This window comes from Zalophus californianus, chromosome 14 (genome assembly GCF_009762305.2).
Source record: "Zalophus californianus isolate mZalCal1 chromosome 14, mZalCal1.pri.v2, whole genome shotgun sequence".
Taxonomy (NCBI): domain Eukaryota; kingdom Metazoa; phylum Chordata; class Mammalia; order Carnivora; family Otariidae; genus Zalophus; species Zalophus californianus.
In genome coordinates, this window is record NC_045608.1 from 88,964,143 (window position 1) to 88,984,944 (window position 20,802).

The 20,802-nt window shown below is 38.2% G+C and overlaps 1 non-coding gene across 1 annotated transcript; it reads right to left on the reverse strand.

Annotated features, from left to right (window-relative positions):
* Nucleotides 1-20,484: 20,484 nt before the first annotated feature.
* TRNAA-UGC lies at nucleotides 20,485-20,556 on the reverse strand. Its single transcript has one exon. It is a non-coding gene; the product is annotated as a tRNA-Ala (tRNA).
* Nucleotides 20,557-20,802: the final 246 nt, after the last annotated feature.

The window sequence follows — 20,802 nt, forward strand, 5'->3', positions numbered from 1 at the left end:
GGTGGGGAGGAGGAGAGGTATGGTATTTTGTTCGTGACATAGTGACCTGTTTTTGTGTGCACTCAAATAAAATTATGAGGTGACCTTCCTTCGGCTCATTTTATCATGGTCTCAGTAGCCTTCTCTGAGGCTGGTGTTCTGTGAGATCGTTTATTTTCAAAAGGAAAATAACAGTCTGGTGGTAAGCACCAGGTTGACTTTTGAAGGTCAAAGGCTGATTCTTTGAATTTTCCTCCTTCTTACCAACATAGGCCCGGTAATGTATTATTGACCTGCTTCTCACAGGGTGATATGTCAGGGTTTTTTGTTTTTTTTCTTTTTGGTTTTGTTTTGTTTTTTTGCAATTTATCAAATAACCAATGCACAGAATAACCCATTTTCAAAATATACTTATTTCTTCTAACAGTTTAGTTTATTTCACTATTATAAACACTTTCATTTACTTCCTTTTCCTTTCCCAGAGCAATGTTTCTGGGAGAGCTCAATTGTTCCCAGCTCCATGACAGGGTAATAGGAGACAGGCAGAGAAGAGACACAGTATCTTATTCCAGGACACTCAATTTATGCCACCTGACTATGCCACTCACTAATTCTCATTGTTCCACTCATTTACAGAGATCCTGGCCAGTCCTCTTACTTTTGTGAGTATTTGCGCTCCTGGTGCCACTTCACTCTCCCCAACACTTCTTAATTCTTGGTGACTTCAGTAACTGCTCACATGGTCCCCACCATGTTCCGACATCTCCATCATTTGACACCTTCTTCTTCAGCCACTGATTCCAGGTCATGCCCTAATAAAATTTATAATTAAAAACCAAACACCCTATCAAAATGATAATTCCAAATACCCCCCTCCCAAGCACCAACTCCTGTTTTTCCAGCTCATGCCTCTAACCCTCTGACTCCCAAACTCGTACACCCCCCACAGGGGCCCACAGTGCACTGCTCTTGGCACCCGTTTCGTCCTTCCTCCTCACCTACGCTTTTGTTCCTCTGGAGCCTGCCTCAATTTCAAGGTCAATCATTTTAATCCTGACCATGAATATACCATCAACTCTGCTGCATATTCTACCTTCATCTTACTCTAGGGTAAAACCACATACCTGGTTAAATCCAAATCTGCTTTATCCGTGCCTGCACTTGCAAGCTGGACGTATTTGGAGATAAACACACCTATGTTGACCTAATCAATTTAAAAACTTTTACTCTCAAGTACACTGTTAAGAAGAAAAAGGTAAGCCCCAGAGTGAAAACTTTTGTATTTGCACAGTTGATTATGTAACAGAAGGGTATAATAATGAGTCCATAAAATTCTGTTAAGATGTTTTGCATTGCTGTTAGGAATTATGTTTATTTATTATTATTATTGCTGGTTTTCTGATACAGTTTTAATGAACTAGGACATCTAAGACTTGTTACGAGGACATGATAGTTCAGTTCTACCACTTTCTTGCTTCAGCTTTGAAACATTTGTATGTGTGAAATACAAACAAGAAATATAAATCACTACTATAATATCTTCTGTTGAATAACTCTAACCATTACATACAGTACCTTCTTATCCCTGTAATTAATATTGATTAATAAAGATTGAAAATGTATTATGCATTTTAATATAAAGAATGTGTGGATTTCTACATTTCAGATGGAAGTATTTGAGGCAATGCTCTGGATAAAATAGATGCTAAGGATGCTGTTTATCAGAATACAATTCTAACTGAAAATTAGTGTAGGCACAACACTGGATGAAGTTGTATAGTTAAAAGTATACGGGCCCACAAAGGATTATATTGTGTTGAGTCATATAGAATAATATACAATAAGTAAATGGGTATTAGCCAATCAATTAAGTGTTTTATGACAAAGTGACATTTTTAATTTAAATTCGATTAGCCAACATACAGGACGTACTTAGTTTCAGATGTAGTGTTCAATAATTCATCGGTTGTGTATAATACCCAGTGCTCATCCCATCTCTCTCCCTCGTCACTACCCGTCATGCTATTTTACCCTAACCCCCACTCCCCTCCCCTCCAGCAACTCTCAGTTTGCCTCCTACAGTTAAGAGTCTCAGGGTTTTTCTCCATCTCTGTTGACTTCCCATTCAGGTTTTCTGCCCTCACCCTATGATCCTCTGTGCTGTTTCTTAAGATTTATTTATTTATTTATTTATTTTAGAGAGATAGAGAACATGAGCAGGAAGGGCAGAGGCAGAGGCAGAAAGAATCTCAAGCAGAATCCGCATGGAGCTCAGGCCAACATGGGTCTCTATCTCACAACAGTGAGATCAGAAGCTGAGTCAAAACCAAGAGTCCAACGCTTAACTGTCTGCGCCACCCAGACACTCCTGACAAAGTAATTCTTACCCTGAAAGGGGTAAAATTCTCCTACCAAGTTCAGAAAACCATTTTGTTTATTCTTATTAACTGAGATGTTCACACTCTTGAAAACGAGTCACATCAATGAAAGTGATAAGGATACAATTTGACTGTGGTGGGGAGAATTCACTAAACTCTAATCTGCACTGTATACTCTAAAAAATTTATGCTAGTCAATCAGAAAAAAATACTCAAGAAAGCAGATTTAAGGAAAACAACACCATACGTTTGGATGTTTAAACACAAAAGCCAGGGAATGGAAGGAGTGACAAGAGATTATGCCAGGCTCTGAATGTGATAGGCAGCCTCTAAGATGACCCCCAAACATCCCCCGCTGTGGGCATTACTGCCTTTTTATCCATTCCTCTTTATTGCGGGGGGACCAATGACTCTCTTCTAATAAGGAGAACATGACAAAAGTGATAGCATGTCATTCTTGAAATTACCACACAAAAATACTGTGACTTCCATCTTGCCTTTCTTTTCTCATTCTCCTGTAGTCTTAACTTCCAGAAAAAAAAAAAAAAGCTGCCATTCTGTGATTAGCCTTAATGAAGCCCAAGTGGCAAGAATCTTATAGTATCTGCTCAGCAGCTGGTGAGGCTTTAGGCTCTGCTAAAACCAAAAACCAGTTAAACTTTAAGAGGACTACATCTGGTGGACAAATTGAATGCAACTAGGTGAAAGACCCTGAGCCAGAGGCACCAGCTTAGCTGTGCCCTGGATCCTCACCACAGAAACTATGGGAAGGTACATAGCCATTGTGTTAAGCAGTTAAACCTTGGTATAATATTTTTATGCAACAATAGTTAACTATTACCATTGGATAGGGGCAGATGACAATGACCTCAAACAGATCACACTGAGAACACTGAACTCAAAAGCAGTGGGATATAATAAAGATTTCAGAAAGACTGACTGTATGAATAAATTTGTATTTAACGAAAATGACCTAAATGTCAATGATTATGGGTATATGGCATTGAAGGCAGAGGTATCAGAGAGAGAAGCCTAAAAGGAGAAGAATCAATCTTAGCGAAGAACAGTGAAGTTGGAGTATAGGAAAAGGAGCTCAGAAATAGGTAGAAGGCAGACACAACAGAGCTTTGTAATGATCAATTCGAGGTAGGCAAGTGAAGAGGGAGGCAGTGTCTACAATGATGTCACGGTTTTCCATCTGAATGCTTGACTTGATGAAGGGGCCACCATGAGTCCTAAGAAAGACCACTTAGGAGGAGTATCTACGTTGAATGGGGAAGGACAGAAACAGGGAGAGAGTTCCATTTCAGACATGGAGGCTTTCGGGCAAGCTGAGGTGCTGGTGTAAATTGGATGAAAGAATCTAAAGGACCAAAAAGGAGGCAAGCGTCCATCCCGAACATGAACATGGGAGGAGACTGGGACGAAGGGAAGGATAAAGTAAAAGAGACAAAAGGAGCATCAGAAAGGTACAAAGGGGGCCAAGGGAGCCCAGTGTCACGTAAATTGGGTAGGAAAGAGCGCTGCAGAAGACAGGAGGAAAGTGCCAAATCAGCAGGAAAAATAGATGCTTGATGCCTGGTGACTGGATGTAGAGAACTGGAAGCATCTGGCTACCAGCACTATAGCATCTGGTAGACAAGTTCCCACAACTGTCGTAGATATGCTTAAGATTGTTGTTCTGTCTGTCGTCTGTGTCAGAGCCAGTGTTTTGAGCCCATTAAGTCTCATTCCCTTGTATATTTCAAGTCGTGTGCTCCGAGAAGGCTATGTGCCATGAGTCTATGGACCATACTCCAAATCATTTGCTCTTTATATCAATGAAAGGAAACAAAAATCTATCACAAACTGGCTTATCAGGGAGAACTGTCAATAAAATCTGATGTTAGTGCTATCTTAAGACTGAGAGGAGGGACATAAATTTCACTGGAAAAACTAGGGAATAAAATTTTATGACCTGTCTAGTAATGAAAACACTTGTAAGAAGGAGCAAAACACTCCAACATCTATTTTCTTAGTATCTCCAACAGACATTCATCCTTCCCCACTCTTCTAACTTAGTAATCAAATAAAATATCTCCCCACTTACTAACTTAAAACACTAAATTAGAGCCACACTGGTTTCTACTAAGACCATTAGTTGATGAAAAAATTTCACCTGCAAAGTAGACCATTATTTTTCAGAGGAGACTAACCCCTTCTCCTCCGCCATTTAGTAATACCGAGGTAAAGATGATAATGTTCTCTTTAGACATTTCCTTTTTCTCAGTTGTCTGTTTTGTGTGAAACACAAGGGCAGAGAAAAAGTTTGACAACTTGCTCATGTGACCCCAGTAACAAGTTGCTCTGTTTACCCTGGAGGTTGGAAGATGAGTTAAATGAAACAGATGCTAGAGCATATGGGCCTTAAGGCACAACCACCCTTGGGATATCATTTCATGGGTATTTGGTGCACCAAATGGAAAGTTAGATGGTTTTCCACGTACACTTATCCAAGCGGGTAGTGGAAGCATAAGTGCTCCAAAATCCATGATGGATTGTGCTTGCCAAGTCCTGTGATTCGCAACCATAAGTTGGGCTCTGATTGTGCTGTTCATTATGTTCCTACTTAATAAAAAATGGAAAACATTCAGCTTTCCAGCATGTTAAAAGCATATGATCAATGTATTTTCTCTTTCAACTGAAGAGAAGATCTTTTACTTCTGCAATGCCAGATGGATCCAAATGTAATTTTAACTAAAACCCTGTGAGTGAACAGTTCTAAAGTGAGAATTCTGAAACACATGCTCATTCCTCAAACATTTTACAAAAGGAGGGATGAGATGGAAATATTTAACTAATAAGTCGTTATTCTCTTACTCTACATTGGTGAAAGATATTCAGATTTGTACTCCTCCTTATTCCACGATGCAGTTGCAACTCAAGAAGACAGGATTATGTAAGCATGCAGGCAATTTCAAATCCCCTATCATGCTGTTGTTTCCAGTTACTATTACCCAGGTATGAAAATTATTTATCCCATCAGCCCAGGACCTTCCTTGCAAATAAATGAGCAAGGGATTTGCTGGATATCCATGACCACCCTGAGCTGAAGGTCTTTAATTACCTCTCAAGAGAGGTTTTGTGTTTTGTTTTTTGGTTTTATATTTTCTGATACCTTGGTCAAGATTTTTTTCCTCTTATCCCATTTGATTTTTATACCATAATCTTCTAAACTTACTTTTCATTTTGTATGTAGGGTTTAATTTTAAATTCATGTAGACTCTCTATATTTTTAAATTAATATCAGTAAAGCAAGCCAAGAAAACAAAACAAAACTTTGAGTATCACTTGTGATTATAGTCCTGCCTACAGGTGGGACTAGACATTCCGTTCCTCTTAAATAATCATATTTTTAACAAAAGTCTAATTTTTTACAGAAGCTTTAGGTTCACAGCAAAATTAAGAGGAAGGTATGGAGATTCCCCCATACCCCTTATCCTCACAAAAATGCACAACATCTCCCATTCCAACATCCCTTACCAAAGTGGTACATTTGTTACAATTGATGAACCCACACTGACACATCATAATCAGTCAAAGTCCACATAGCTTCCCTTAGGGTTCACTCTAGCACAAACAGAAAAAGACAGGTACCCACCATTATAGTAACATACAGAGTATGTTCACTGTCTTAAAATTCTTCTGTGCTCCACCTATTTATCTTCTCCCCATTCCCACTAGTCAATCTCTGGAAACCACTAGTCTTCTTACTATAACCATAGTTTTGCCTTTTCCAGATTGTCATATAGTTGGAATCGCAGTATATAGCCTTTTCGGATTGGCTTCTTTCACTTCATGATATGCATTTCAGGTTCTCCATGTCTTTTCATGGATTGGTAACTCATTTCTTTTTAGCAGGAAGTTATTATTCCATTGTCTGGATGTACCAGACTTTATTTATCCATTCAACTTTGTTGTCCTTCAGTATCGTGTTAGCTACTCTGGGTCTTTTGCCTCCCCATATAGATCAGTTTACCAACATCCACAAAATAATTCATTGGAATTTTGACTGGGCTTGCATTGAATCTACAGATTAAGTTTTGAAGACCTGACATCTTGGTATTGTTGGGTTTCTTATCCATGAACATAAGATATATCTCCATTAATTTAATTCTTTTTCCATTTTATTCATCCTAGTTTTATGCTTTTCTTCATATAGATCATATGCATATCTTGTTAGATTTATAATTAAGTGTTTCATATTTGGAGCTGCTAATATAAATGGTATTGTGTTTTTAATTTCAAATTCCACTTGTTAATTGTTAGTATATAGGAAAACAATTAACTATTGTCTAATAACCTTGTATCCTGAAACCTTCCTATAATCATTAACGCATTCCAGAAGTTTTTTTGTTGATTCTCTCAGACTTCCTACATAAACTATCATGTCGTCTGCAAACAAAATTTTCTTTCTCCTTTCCCAGTCTGTACACCTTTCATTTCCTTTTCTTGTCTTGTTCCTCGAGGCATTACTTCGAATACAATGTTTCTAAGGAGTGATGAGGAAGGGATATCCTTGCCTCATTCTTTATCTTAGTGGAGAAGATGTGAGTTTCTCACCATTAAGTGTGATGTAAGCTGCTGGTTTTTTGTAGATATTCTTTATCAAGTTGAGGAAGTTTCCCTCTGTTCCTAGTTTACTGAGAGTTTTTATTATGAATGGCTGTTGGATTTTGTCAAATGCTTTTTCTGCATCTATTGATATGATCATGTGATTTTTTTTTAGGCTGTTGATGGATTATATTGATTGACTTTTGAATATCGAACCTGGGGATAAATCCCACTTGGTTGTCACATGTATCTGTTTTGATACATTGTTGAATTTGTTTTGCTAATATTTTGCTGAGGATTTTTGCATCTACGTATGTGAGATATTTGTCTACAATTTTCTCAGGTGAAAGAGACAGTTGTGGAGTTGGAGATCTGAAGATAAGAGAGAACATTTAAATCATACTGGAGAACAGAAGAGAAAGTCCACTAGGAGATGTAGGAGGATTGGTGGTACTGAGGGCCCAGCTGAAGTCTGGGGTTCTTTCTTGCTCATTACCGGCATCAACCTGTATTGCATATATACTTTTTAAAGAAAACTGAGAAACCTGAGTACAGCCATGAAGAAGGCATCAAACTGGATTCAAGTAGGTTTTAGTCTCAGAGCAAAGAGTATACTGAAGAACACTGAACAAAAGTGTTATAGTATGGGTAGAAGAATAGTTGACCTAAGGAAACCTCCAACATGAAAGAGAATGATTTCAGCTGAAAGCAGAAGGTTCAAGGCACTGGAGTTTGCAAGGCTTTTAGGCAGATGTAAGAGAGTGAGAGACATGAAATGTAAAATTTTAAGGCCAGAGAAGAACCCTAAGCATTATTTTACAAGGATTGATGAGTGCAGGATTATTATGGAACACCTACAGACTGAGAAGCTTAGTGGAGATGAGGACGTCAAAAGACTGTGGCTATGACATTATCCTGGAGCTTAAAATCACCTAGATTAGGGATGATAAAGTTGAGGGTGAAATGTGTACCGAAATCTTTAATTAATGAGAGACAATGATGGAAAAGTTAATAGATGAAAATAGCCCAGGTGTATGGCAATTCCACACTTCATCCCTAAAATTATCAATATTTTACCTTACGTGGCAAAAGGAACTGTGCATATGTGGTTAGGGTTAATAGTCAGAAGAATTTAAGGATTTTCCAGGTGGGCCCAAGTAAACACATGAGCTCTTAAAAACAGAAGGCGGAGTCTGAGAGAGTCAAAGTTCAGGGGAGAGTTGGCATACTATTGCTGGCTTTGATGAGCGAGGGGACGATATGTCAAGGAATGTAAGCAGCCTCTGAGATCTGAGGTTGACCCCAGCTGATAACCAACAAGGAAATGAGGACCTTATAACTATGTCAGCAAAGAACTGGATTCTACCAATGGGCTGAATTGTGCTGGAAACAGATTCTCCCCCAGACCTTACCAGCACAGACTGATAGACACCTGAGTTTGGCTTAATGAAATGTTTGGTGGAGTACCCAGATGAGCTCACTAGACTGCTGATACTCCTGTCCCACAGAATTATGAAATAATAAGTGGGTGTTGTTTTAAGCTGATAAACTTGTGGCAGTCAGTTATGGTAGCAACAGAAAAGTATTTCATACCCAGTGGTAAGGATCACTACACCTTTTTACAAGGTGGAAGGATAATTACATGAAATCAAAAGTGTAAACAGGAAAGGACAGTGATCCTTAGGAACATGGGAGGTACAATAATGAGATTTTAGAGAGGTGGAGGGAATCTGTTGTCTATGGGGAAAGAGAGGTTTCAGTTAAGGTGGGATAGGGAGGGACCTTTAAAAAAGGATTACGGGTAGAGAAGACGGTGAGAAATTGGCCAACTGGGTAGGTTCAGAACCTAAGCAGGCGGTGGTATGGAGTCGACGCTATGAGGGGAAGGTCATGTTCATCACATTGCAAGGGAAGGGCAGTGATGCACAGTGCACATCTGAGTAGGAAAGACTGGATAATCCCTGTGTGAAGAACATAAAAACCAGTTATTGCATGCTAGGTGAGGATGGTAGAGTTCATATGTGATGTGAACTTGATGTGAAACATTTCATTTAAAAGAGGCTAGCATTGAGTTGGGTATTTTTTTAACTTGTTGGCCAAATACCATATTAATCTACCCCTTTCAAAACTCAGAATTTTTGCAAAGCTTCCCTCTTATTTATTGTTGCTCCCTATCACATTTCTATTTTACTAATTCACCTTTGTCATGTGCCACCTTAACTCCTTTTCAAAATATTCCAGACACTAATAAATGCATGAATAATTTTCAGTGACATTGCAGTTCATATTTTTTCTTTTTTATTAGGTTTTTAATTTTAATTCAAATGTAGTTAACATGCAGTGTTACATCAGTTTCAACAATTCTGTATATGCTCCTCATGATAAGTGTGCTCTTAATTCTCTTCATCTATTTCACCCATCCCCCTATCCCCCTCTGGTAACCATGAGTTTGTTCTCTATAGTTAAGGGTCTGTTTCTCACAATTCATATTTATTTAAATTTTTAAATTCAACCTTGTTCTAGTCACTAAATTATTTTAGATAAGTATCCTCAAAATTGTGAGAAGAAAAGTGTATCACAATATGCCTGCTGTGGCTATGCCATGGAATAGTGTGCCATGAGAAGATGATTGTGTAATAAATGACCGTTGTTTCAAGGAGAAGTGCTGAAATTTAAATAAGAATTGAGTGTGTGTCCCTGTGGATCATGTTTGGCTATTAGAGTCCATTTTAGACATTTTACTAGCCGATAAAATAGTGCTAGTGGATGAATTTTGTGTTTTTAAATTTTGTTTAGTGAGATTTACTCTTTCTTTTGTAAGTGGTAGTCCAGCATTAGAAATATTCTTATTTCTCTAACACTGAACTTTCTTGTTGATGGAGAAAAAGTGTTTTATCAATTAAGAGCTTTACATATTGTAGCAAGTGAACATCTACTATAATTCAGATCAGACCTTTCAAAAATGTCCTTTATTTTCAAGCTGAAACATAAATGTCATTGTTTGCTTAAAACTCTTAGCATCTAATTTATCTTCCAAAGGGAGCTTTGGGAAACAGATCACGTTTAATATATGGATATAAATTAATACAGCACAACCATCTGCATTAATGATCATATTTTATCTCAATTACATTTCTTCATGGCCTTATTAAAGTGATTCTCATAAAGAAGACTTAGCACATGCTGTTAGGAATATCTATATTCAAGTTACATTTTTTATTTTCTCTTACTATAAGTATAACCTGGTACTCATTACAGTCCTTTATAACTGCTGCTGAACATGGATACCTACCCAAAGTTCAGGAAACAGATTAAGTTATAGGTTACCACTACTAAGGCTTTTACACCTGACTCTTAGTCTCCCTATAGTCTTTGCTTTGTTGCCTCTATAATGCAAAATGTGATATAATAAGTATTCAGCTGCCCGAGACAAGGTATTCAGCTCTCTGTCCCTTTATGTGCAGTCAATAGCTTGCTGATTCAAGGAAGCATATTTTATTCTGGATTACCCTGAATAAATATATCCCACATTTATTGTACTAGAGGTCAGAGCACAGATGTTCTCGGCAGACTACCATTTTATAATTCAGAATCACTCCAAGTAACTCTAATTTTATGAAGCAAGCTTAGACTTGGCAACTAAAGAGAACACAGATTTTGAATGCCATTTGTGCTGTGCAGCTAAATTATTGCACATGCCTTTTGGCCAGGTGGAATCATCAACATCCTTTTCTTTCTTTCGGAGTAATGTACTTTCCCTCTTGTTACAGCTGTGCAAGTATCTTCCAGTCAACCTTTAATCTATGCATCAAAACCTTTCAGGAAGGGTACAATGCTGGCTGACAGAGAAAAAACAATTGTGCTGAATATATTTGCCAACATTTCAGAAAACGTCTACAGAAATTTGTAATTAAATTTGCATATTTTTAAACCATATCTTTCTGGCATTGTTCCAATAAAATCTTTTGTATTAAGCAAATACTACTCCTTCAGCACAATAGTACAGACTCTGGAAGAGCTGTGTTAAGGCACAACCCATTCCTTTGATGAGATTCTAACCTATCTGGATAAATAAAATAAAACATACCGAGAAGAGTATGTATAAAGCAGTACATAGGTAAATTCAAAACTATGCCATAACCTTATCATATGAAATCCAAAGATAATAAAAAGATGGGGATATCAGGAAAGATGCATATGGATTGAGAAATTATAGCATAGAAATAAAACCCATGGACTTTGGTCGTATAATCTAGGTTATAATCCAGGCTACAATTCTTTCAAGATATGTGACCTTGAGCAAGTTAAGTAAAATGGGTTAATTTCAGATTTTTATCTCAAAAAATGCAAAGGTAGAATTACTAACGAATAGGATTTTAAGAAAGTCAAATGAGAGAGCAGCAGTTGGCAATTCTAAAACACTACATGTCACTCTTCAAAGTGGTTTACATGTATTAACTCACTGAATCCTCACAACAGCTCTATATCCATACTATCATTTCCCCTTTTTATAATTGAGAAAATGGAGATACACAAAAGATAAGTAGCTTAAGGTCACATCTATTAATGGAGGAGCTGAGATTCTGGCTCTAGAGATCGTGCACTTGAACACCATATTATGTTGCTCAATAAATTTACTGATTATCATTGTTATAGAAAGAGTGAGATCTGTCCTAGACCCTGAAGCGTTATTAAGATATAAAGACTCAGAAGAGAGGTACCACATACAACAATGCTTTAACATCTGTACCTCTCTACCTGCATATTAGTATGCAAGATTTGATTTATAAAATTGTAATGTAAAAAATTGTAACTATAACTAAAATTTTTTTTTCAAAAGTTAGTCTTTTTTCTTACAGATTCCTGTGCAGATAAATAATACTTCTGAGAAATTAGGATATGGGTGAGAGCTATCACAACCCACTCAACTCCAAAGAAAGTAACTGCATGCGTAATCCATTAAAAATCTGTGACAATTTAATTGCTTTGTTTTCTCCATTTGAGTTCATAGGTGTATGGACGACATCTAACAAAAAAATTATTAGTGATGCTTCAGTGTTAGCAGTTATTACCCTCACTAATAAGGCAATATTTTATTAAAACATTGCAAGAGGGTAAAATGAATAGCAATGACATGATTGATAAATTTAAAAGAACATGCCCATATATGGGTTGAATTTTCTCTTAGAGTTATGATAATCATTGATATTTACTTCTCGGCAAAATGCCCGAGGACACTAAGAGTTTTGCTATTCTCTGTACTCGTTATTCATATTACCCTGGACCCATTACTTTTTGCTCCACTTCATAAGTAAGATTTAAAAAGAGAAATATTCAGGGTGTCTCAGTGGCTCAGTCAGTTGAGGGCCCAACTCTTGGTTTCAGCTCAGGTCGTGATCTCAGGGTCAGGAGATGGAGCCCTGCGTCAGGCTCCATGCTTAGCACAGAGTCGGCCTGAGGATTCTCCCTCTCGCTCTCTCTGCCCCTCCCCTCCCCACTCATTGGTGCAGGCTCTCTCTCCCAAATAAAAAAAATAAATCTCTAAAAAAAAATAATAAATAAAATAAAAAGGGAAATATTCTATTGCCTTTGGATTTTAAGTAGTTTGCTGCCTGTTATTTGTATTTCAAGGGAGAGGAAACAATGATTATCTCAATCATGTAAATCTATTTACTTAAGCAAGAGATATAATGTTGTCTCAGCTGTCTTATTTGCTCTGGGAATTGGTAATAATATATGGAGAAAGCATATATTTGTGTTTAATTTTCCCACATGACAGTTTACTTAAAGATCTGTCATCACTACTGAAGGATCAATTTGTTTCTAATATAAATCTTAAAAACTAAACTGCTCAAAAATGCAATTACGCTAAAAAAGTTAGATCCCAGTTTCAATAGTAGCAAATAGAAGAATCTGTAATTTTGGAATGCTAACTGGATATCCCTAAAGAAGACTTAGAGCTATTAGAAACACCATTATAATAGAACTGTTGTCTCAAGAGAGTTAAAATTAATACCACACAGAAGCAAGTTTAAACATGTATTATTAATAGAGAAGGTCCACTTCAAATACTTCTTTTTAATTCTTGCATCATAGAGAAACAGAGAATCTTTTGGACTTAATAATATCCTGCTTAACGGCATCTTATAGTTGGACTTCTTTTTTTTTAAGATTTTATTTATTTATTTGACAGAAAGAGAGAGCTCAAGCAGGGGGAGTGGGAGAGGGAGAAACAGGCTCCCCACTGAGCAGGGAGCCCAATGCGGGGCTCGATCCTAGGACCCTGGGATCATGACCTGAGCCAAATGCAGACACTTAACCGACTGAGCCACCCAGGCCCTCCAGTCGGACATTTCTATATTCACTGCATGATCCAGAATATTATCCCTGGATGAGGCAGTAATGTGATCTTTAAACACAGGGACATCACAAAGTTTAGTGTATTTTAGTCCATCTGTATGGAGAGCCACCCCTAGAGAGGTGTCATACAAAGGTGAAATAGTACAAAAGACCTTTCCGTTGAAATGTGGCCACTCTTTCCCAGCTTGACACACGTGTAAAGGAAAAGTGCATTTCTGTGATCAATAGATAATAATGCATAAGTATCCCATTAATTTTGGAAAAAGCATTTTTTTTCACCTTCCATCCTGTCCAGTGCCGTTTATCAAGTGGGCTGTGAGTGACAATAGCAAGAATGAGGAATTCTACTTGACATCATTATGCGTGGCAGTCTCAGAAATGACAGAAACCATAAAATAGCAAAATAACATTTGAAGGGCATGTTCAGTACAAGCCCCGCATTACGGACTGCATTGCAACTTTGATAGCTGAAAATTAAATCTATTTCTTGATAGATGGGACTGCTATTTTCCATTTGTGCCTTGGCTCACAAGATTTACTAGGTAGAAATCCATGTAGCAACCTCAAACTACTCTTTCTTGAATATGCAAATTGAGCAATAAAAACACATATTTTGAAATCTTGATTTTGAGCATTGGTTGCGTAGATGAAGGAAATTTCAAGACCAAATCAGTATTAATCATGGTTAGTAACTTTGCTCCAGACCCATGTCTGAATGAAAGTGAGAAATGATTGGTTATACTTTCTACATTGCAAGCAAACAGTTTGCAATACATGTATTCAATTGGCTACAAGTTGTGACCGATGAGAAATATATATTTTTATACCTTATGTGCCTTTATGTACTTTGTAATCACCACAAACACAACCTTCTTTGGTGTTTACTTTGCATCAGGTAAGAATATTTAATTGTGCTTCTTTAATTTTTCTTTACATGTAAAGTGTTTACAGTAATAGAAAACATAGTAAAATCTATGGCATTTTAAAGTTGTTTTCACCGAAGCATGCAAATTCTATGAAAAATAACCCATCAATATGTAACCACAGTTTTGCTTTTTTCTGCTTTTAGGTAAATATATATACAAATGTAACAATCTACAAATGTGTAAATAAATCCTTAACTCTTTTGAAGAAAGATGTTTATCTCTGGACATTAGTCTAAATGTGGTCAGGAAGAAAAGTCACTGCAAATTACGGAATAAGGGAGTTTTATACAAGGGCTAGAAGAGCAGGCAAGTCTGGGAGGCACTGTGCCCAGGAGGGGCTGCCAAATGAGAGCCCATGGAGGAACACTTAATTGCATTGGTGGTGGTTGGGCAGCTCCAGGAAGTGTACAGAGCCCTGGGTGTGACCCAGCCCTTGCGTGTTGTCTAACTGCCTCCTCTGCACACAGCCCTGAATCTGAGCATCAGCATGCCATGACCCTTAGACTTACTGGTAGAGAGATACATTGTTCATTAGGGAACAAATTTTTGTGTTTCTATAAAAGAAGAGCAATTAAATGGAGGTTAGGACAGGCAGGTTGTCACAGAATACTTTTTTCATCCACCATGAAGTTAGTGGAAAAATCCTATTCTCAGAGTGGCAATCTGACCCACTTCCTCATCTATGATTGCTATCCCGGACACCATCCACAGTGCTGAGATCAAAGTTTGGACTTGGCTGAATCACCCTTCCAAGGATCCAATTTCCTGGAGAATTGCCACTCTCTCTGAAGCTTAAATTTCTGGACATTGTAATACATAATAATTTGCAATTTACTGAAGGTGTTTATTGGTGACTTCTCCACATCATTATTCAAGATACACTTATCTCTATATTTCAGCATTTATGGAATATATTCAAGTTTTTTGCTATCAAAGTTAAAACAACAAGAGATCAAAATCACCACAAGCAGCTGCTATTTCTTCTACAGTACTAGCAATTCTTCACTCAACAATAGATTTTTGATGGTATAAGACATTTAAGTTGTTATCACAACTAGCAAATACAGCTTGAGTGTGATTTCAACATAAATATGGATATTAGAGGAAATAACTTTAAAATAAATAAAGACATAGCTCCCATTCACGCCTGTATGTGTACACATGTATTCTGCATGTTTTTCTGGGAGATTGGGAGACTCGCTAATCCATGCCCATAAATCACAGATGCTCAGGGACTCCAGTACTATGCATCTGTTATGATGCAGACAACATCTGCAGTACCATGCTCTAACAAAAATCAAAGCAAATCAAACAACTAAAAATAATAATAATAAAACCTTAAGCACCCCCTGGTGCCTCATGTTTCATGGTAACCACTGTAGATGAAAATATACTCCATCTATCCATAAATATACTATATTTGTCACTCATTTCAATTATTCATATGCGATGAAGCCATAGAAAACATGGAGGAATCTTATGTGTATATAGAGATATTAAATAGAGACAGTCTGAAAAAGACTGATACCGTATTGTTCCAATTATATCATACCCTAGAAAAGGGAAAATTATAGCGACAATAAAAAGATCAGTGGTTTCCAGGGCTTTGTGGGGAGATGGGGAGGATGAATAGGTGAAGCACAGGAGATTTAGGGACTTTTAAGATTTTACTTATTTATTTGTCAGAGAGAGAGAGAGCACAAGCAGGGGGAACAACAGACAGAGCGAGAAGCAGGCTCCCAGCTGAGCAAGGAGCACGATGTGGGACTCGACCCCAGGATCCTGAGATCAGGACCTGAGCCGAAGGCAGACATTTAACTGACTGAGCCACCCAGGTGTCCCAGATTTAGGGAATTTATACTAGTCTATACAATACTGTGATGGTGGATACATGATGTAGTTCATCTGTCCAAACCTATAGAACTTCATGACATAAAGTATGCAAATTAGAAAATCATTAAGAAGTTAGTCATCCCAGGAAGGAACTTGATGCTGTGACAAGAGATATCTGTTCAAATGTTTGAAGCAACCTCACACAGAGGACTGGGGGAAGGTGCTCATCTAAGTAACTTTGGAAATGAGTGGAATCTGTACAAACAAACGCAAAATGAACTGCATGTAAATACTGCCTTCTAGCTGATACAGTTGTTTTTCAGTGTGGTATACAGGTTAACAATCCTGATCCTGCTGTCACGATTCTGGTACATGTAAACTGCTGTTGAACATGTAAGTAGATAGATTTCTCAGTGTTAGGGTAGGACTTTACAGATAAGCAAAGTGAAGAGGCTAGAATCACCCACATGGTAATGCATTAGAGGTGGAGACATCAGTAGGAACTCAAGTTTCACTCAATATGATACAGATGCTTACACCTAGAAATATTCGTAGATATTCAGGTGTTAGTATACATACACATATATTTTCTTGCTTAGGCAGGTGAGATGATAAAAAACTGAAGCCCCAGGAGTAATCAGCACCCCCAGCCCCTGAATCTTGGCTTCTAATACCATTCTCAAAAACAAAAATAAAAGAAAACAAAAGCAAAAAAAAGAACCAAACAAACAAAAGCCCAGAGCTCTTCGGAGAAATGGCTGATTCCAGGACTGAGACAGAAAATATGCAAGATGAGCCCACAATACCTTGTGGTGTCAGAAAGTAGGAAAATGCTGAGCACACACAAGTGCACACTCACGGGGGTGTCAGAGGGACGCAGAGGACGACTGAGAGAGCTCCCAATAGCTAAAACAGGAGCCGTTTGACCAAAAAATTGCCTTGGATTATAACCCAAAGTATAAAATAAATAGCCATGAGTATTTATTGATAACTAAATGATTGCATAAATTAATAAATGGTAGAGAATTCCTGTACCAAATAATTCAGAACAATGTATAGGTTCTCCACCCTACAGAAAGGGGAGCCTAACTTTCTACTCATTAAGTGTGGGCTGCACGTAGTGATTTCTTTCCAAAGAATACCATACATTATAGAAAGCATTATATGTTTAAAAAAAAAAAAAGAAGAAGATAGCAAGAGGGGAAGACAAATCATGAGAGACGATGGACTCTGAAAAACAAAGTTCTAGAGGGGAGGGAGGGTGGGAGGATGGCTTAGCCTGGTGATGGGATAAAATCTAAGAAAACCTGAATAAATTATGGACTTTAGTTAATTATGTATTGATAGTGCTTCATTCGTTTTAACAAAGGTACCATACTGATAAATGATGTCAATAGGGAATACTGTGTGCGGAGATACATAGAGACTCTGTACTATCTTCTTAACTTTTCTGTAAATCTACAACTGCTGTAATGTAAAGTTTATTATAAAAAACACAAATATGAGTAAGAGATGATCTCCATTCTTGAGGAGCTCTCAGTCATGAGAGGAGGCAAATAGTCCACCAGTTACAGTCGACCACGATGAGTTTTGTGATGAAAGGAAGCATGGGACATTGAGCAGTGAGTGGAGGACCTCCTGACGGTGGCTGGCAGGCCTAAGGAACCTTGGGGAAGAGAGTGATTCTGAACTGAGTATTACAGGAATAAAGAAGTGAAGAGGAAATGAAAAAATGCAAGAAGCAATGAGATCCAACCTTCAGCGGGTAATTCCCTTTATCACCAGCATCAAGAGCAAATTCCCCAGACTTCTACAGCCACCCCAACTTTGACCGCAAGTCTCCATTCCTGCTTTATCTCCCACTCCCTGACTCTGCATTATTGGTCCCATTCGGTTCCTGTCAAACGCGGGTACATTCATCTCCTAAGTCTTGTGCTGTCTGGCCGCCTCTGTGCATGTTGCCACATGGTGGATGGTGAGCACACTTTTGCCTTTTTTTTTTTAAGATTTCATTTACTTGTTTATTTAGAGAGAGAAAGAGCATGCACAAATGGAGGGGGTTACGGGGAGGCAGAAGGAGAGAGAATCTCAAGCAGACTCTGTGCTGAGTTGGGAGCCCAACATGAGGTGCGATCCCATGACCCTGAGACCATGAACCGAGTTGAAATCAAGAGTCAGACACTTAACCGACTGAGCCGCCCAGGCACCCCACTTTTTTGCTTCTTTAAAAGGCTATGCAGCCTTCGGTACCTGCCCTGTTTCCTGAGTCCTTGAAAATTCCCAAGCCCTACCAGTTTATGAGTTCTCCCCCTTCTTCAAGCTCAAAGCATGTTTACCACCCTCTGAATCTAATTTGAATAATTCTACCATTAACTTTCATTAAAATATTGCGCAATAACTTTAAAATTATTTATATTTCCATGTACTTACATATTTTTTCATTAGTTATATTCCTTAATTCTCCAAATAATGGGCTTGTCTTGGAATCCATGTTTTGGAATGACAAGACTCCTTGACTGTCATCTTTCTATTATCTGGTAGAGGAAAAAATAGGAACTCTTTATTGAGGGTTAGTCTATCAGGAACTAAGTAAGTATCAGGAACTAAAGTGCATAAAATATGTCAACTTTTCAAATTCCCCCAAATGCCTCTGAGCTAAATATTATTATCTGTATATTCTAAAACTACTGGAGGTCACTGGGGCTGCAAAGCCCACCCAGACATCTAGTCTCGCCAGAATCCTGAGTATGAAGTCAAACCAGCACCAAAGCCCAGACTGTTTCGGCTCCAGCCTACTACCACCTGTGTGCAATCTATGGGACCCATAGAGGCAGACTCATTTCTTGACATTACATGGCTCTGTAGTGTTGGGGCCAGACTGATTCTCAGGTCTGTGTAGTGGCCACACGGCTCGGCTGGACCCATGACCTGAACCCTTCATGCATAACCCTAGTTCATCAGTTTCCTCAATTTTAAAATGGGGCTGAAGATAGCACCACCTCCTAAGGTTGTGGTCAAGAACGAAGGGGCTCCTGCTGTTGCCATCATGATTCCTAAAGGTACCACTAGCTGTCATATGACTTGCTTTTTTCTCTTTTCGGTCCTTTGTGGCATAGAAAACACCATCTAATACTTATTCGTTTTACAGTTTCTGGTTTGACTTCTCTGACAGTCCGCTTGTTTTCCAGAATATAAAAAATGAGACGGTATTTGACTTCAGTTCAAGAACTTGACAGTTGAGTTACACTTTAAGATAAAGAAGGGTGTCCTTTAGGCTGTCAAGAAAATATGGGGATTGTCACACGGCTTTTGGGCAGGCGGTGACAGGGGCCGAGCTGGTGCTTGTCACCTTTCTCTTCCTCTTCCCAAGCATCTTCGTGCACCAAGAAAGGGGACATTGACCTTGAGAGCACATGAGAAGAGATACTATTTCAAATGAAGCAATAAAATGTGTAATATATATTCGTAATTAGAGAAACTGTTTCGCTCTCTTCTCAAGTTTAATAGCTTCTCAAAGATGGTGAATAAGTTAAGGGAGTTTTTTAATATTCCTCTGAAATATGAATCCATGTACAACCTTGTATTCCATAATTAAAAATGTCTTTGATCTGAAGGTCTTAGATTTATCCTAGCAAATTAAGTGTTGAACATGGGATCTCTAGGTTTTACTCATAGAGCAAACAAGTAAAGGCAAGCAGCGCCGCTGCTGGGGAGATACTCAACACAGGAGAACAGTACCTTGACTCACATCAAACATCATCATCATGTGTCATCTGGAAAGGGAGGCTGATCGGCAGCGTGAGAGTTACCTTAACTCTGTTCCGGTGAGAGCGGGAGATACAGCTTAGATGTCAGGGGGAAGGTACACAGCCAAATACTCAAATAGACTCATAATGCAGAAGAAGGGGGACACAACAAAGACGTCTCTTTACTTTGTGAAGTCTGTGAGGCAGTCCTGGCACCATTATATCCTATAACTTTGCTGTGAATACTAAAGCGGTATCGCATGTGAAAATACTTTGAAAATAAGGAGTGTTATAAATATATGTGTTGTGTTTTCATTCTTCAAGTGGGCCATGCCCATGGCAGGGCGGGTAAGTTTCCACCTGATCATTCGTATGGTTTTATTAAAAGAAATAGGATGTTAGCAGTAATGTAAATGAACCAAATAGAGAAGTAAAGATTTGTTGGAAAGGCTAGGTTTTTATTTTGGATTAATAAAAAGATGCTATTAATACTGAAAGAAAGTATTATCACAACATGAGCTTTTCATATAGTTCATTTAGTAGAGTAAGATGTCACTTGTAATTTAGACTGATGTGCAGTGCTGATGATGTAGCTTCCACTGTAGGATGCTATGATACTTAACGAATGAGCCTAAAAAACAGGTTAGTACAGTTGGGGGAAAAAAGTAATGGAGATGCCAGGGATTGAACCTGGGGCCTTATACATGCAAAGCATATGCTCTACCACTGAGCTACATCCCCAGGTCTGAAAGTGACCTGACATGGAGATGAGTTGGCACAGTTATTCCTTTTTAAAAAGATGGGCAGATGACTCTATCTAGGGAACAAAATAACACTGGATTCCTATGGTTTCAAATTCCAGTCACAGAACGTTCTTAAGCATTCTTCCAGGGACGTTTTGCACCATTAATATAGAATCGTCCTGCTGCTTTATAGCTCAGCATCGTGCTAGTTTCCCAAGCCTTATTTATAGATATGATGAAGCAC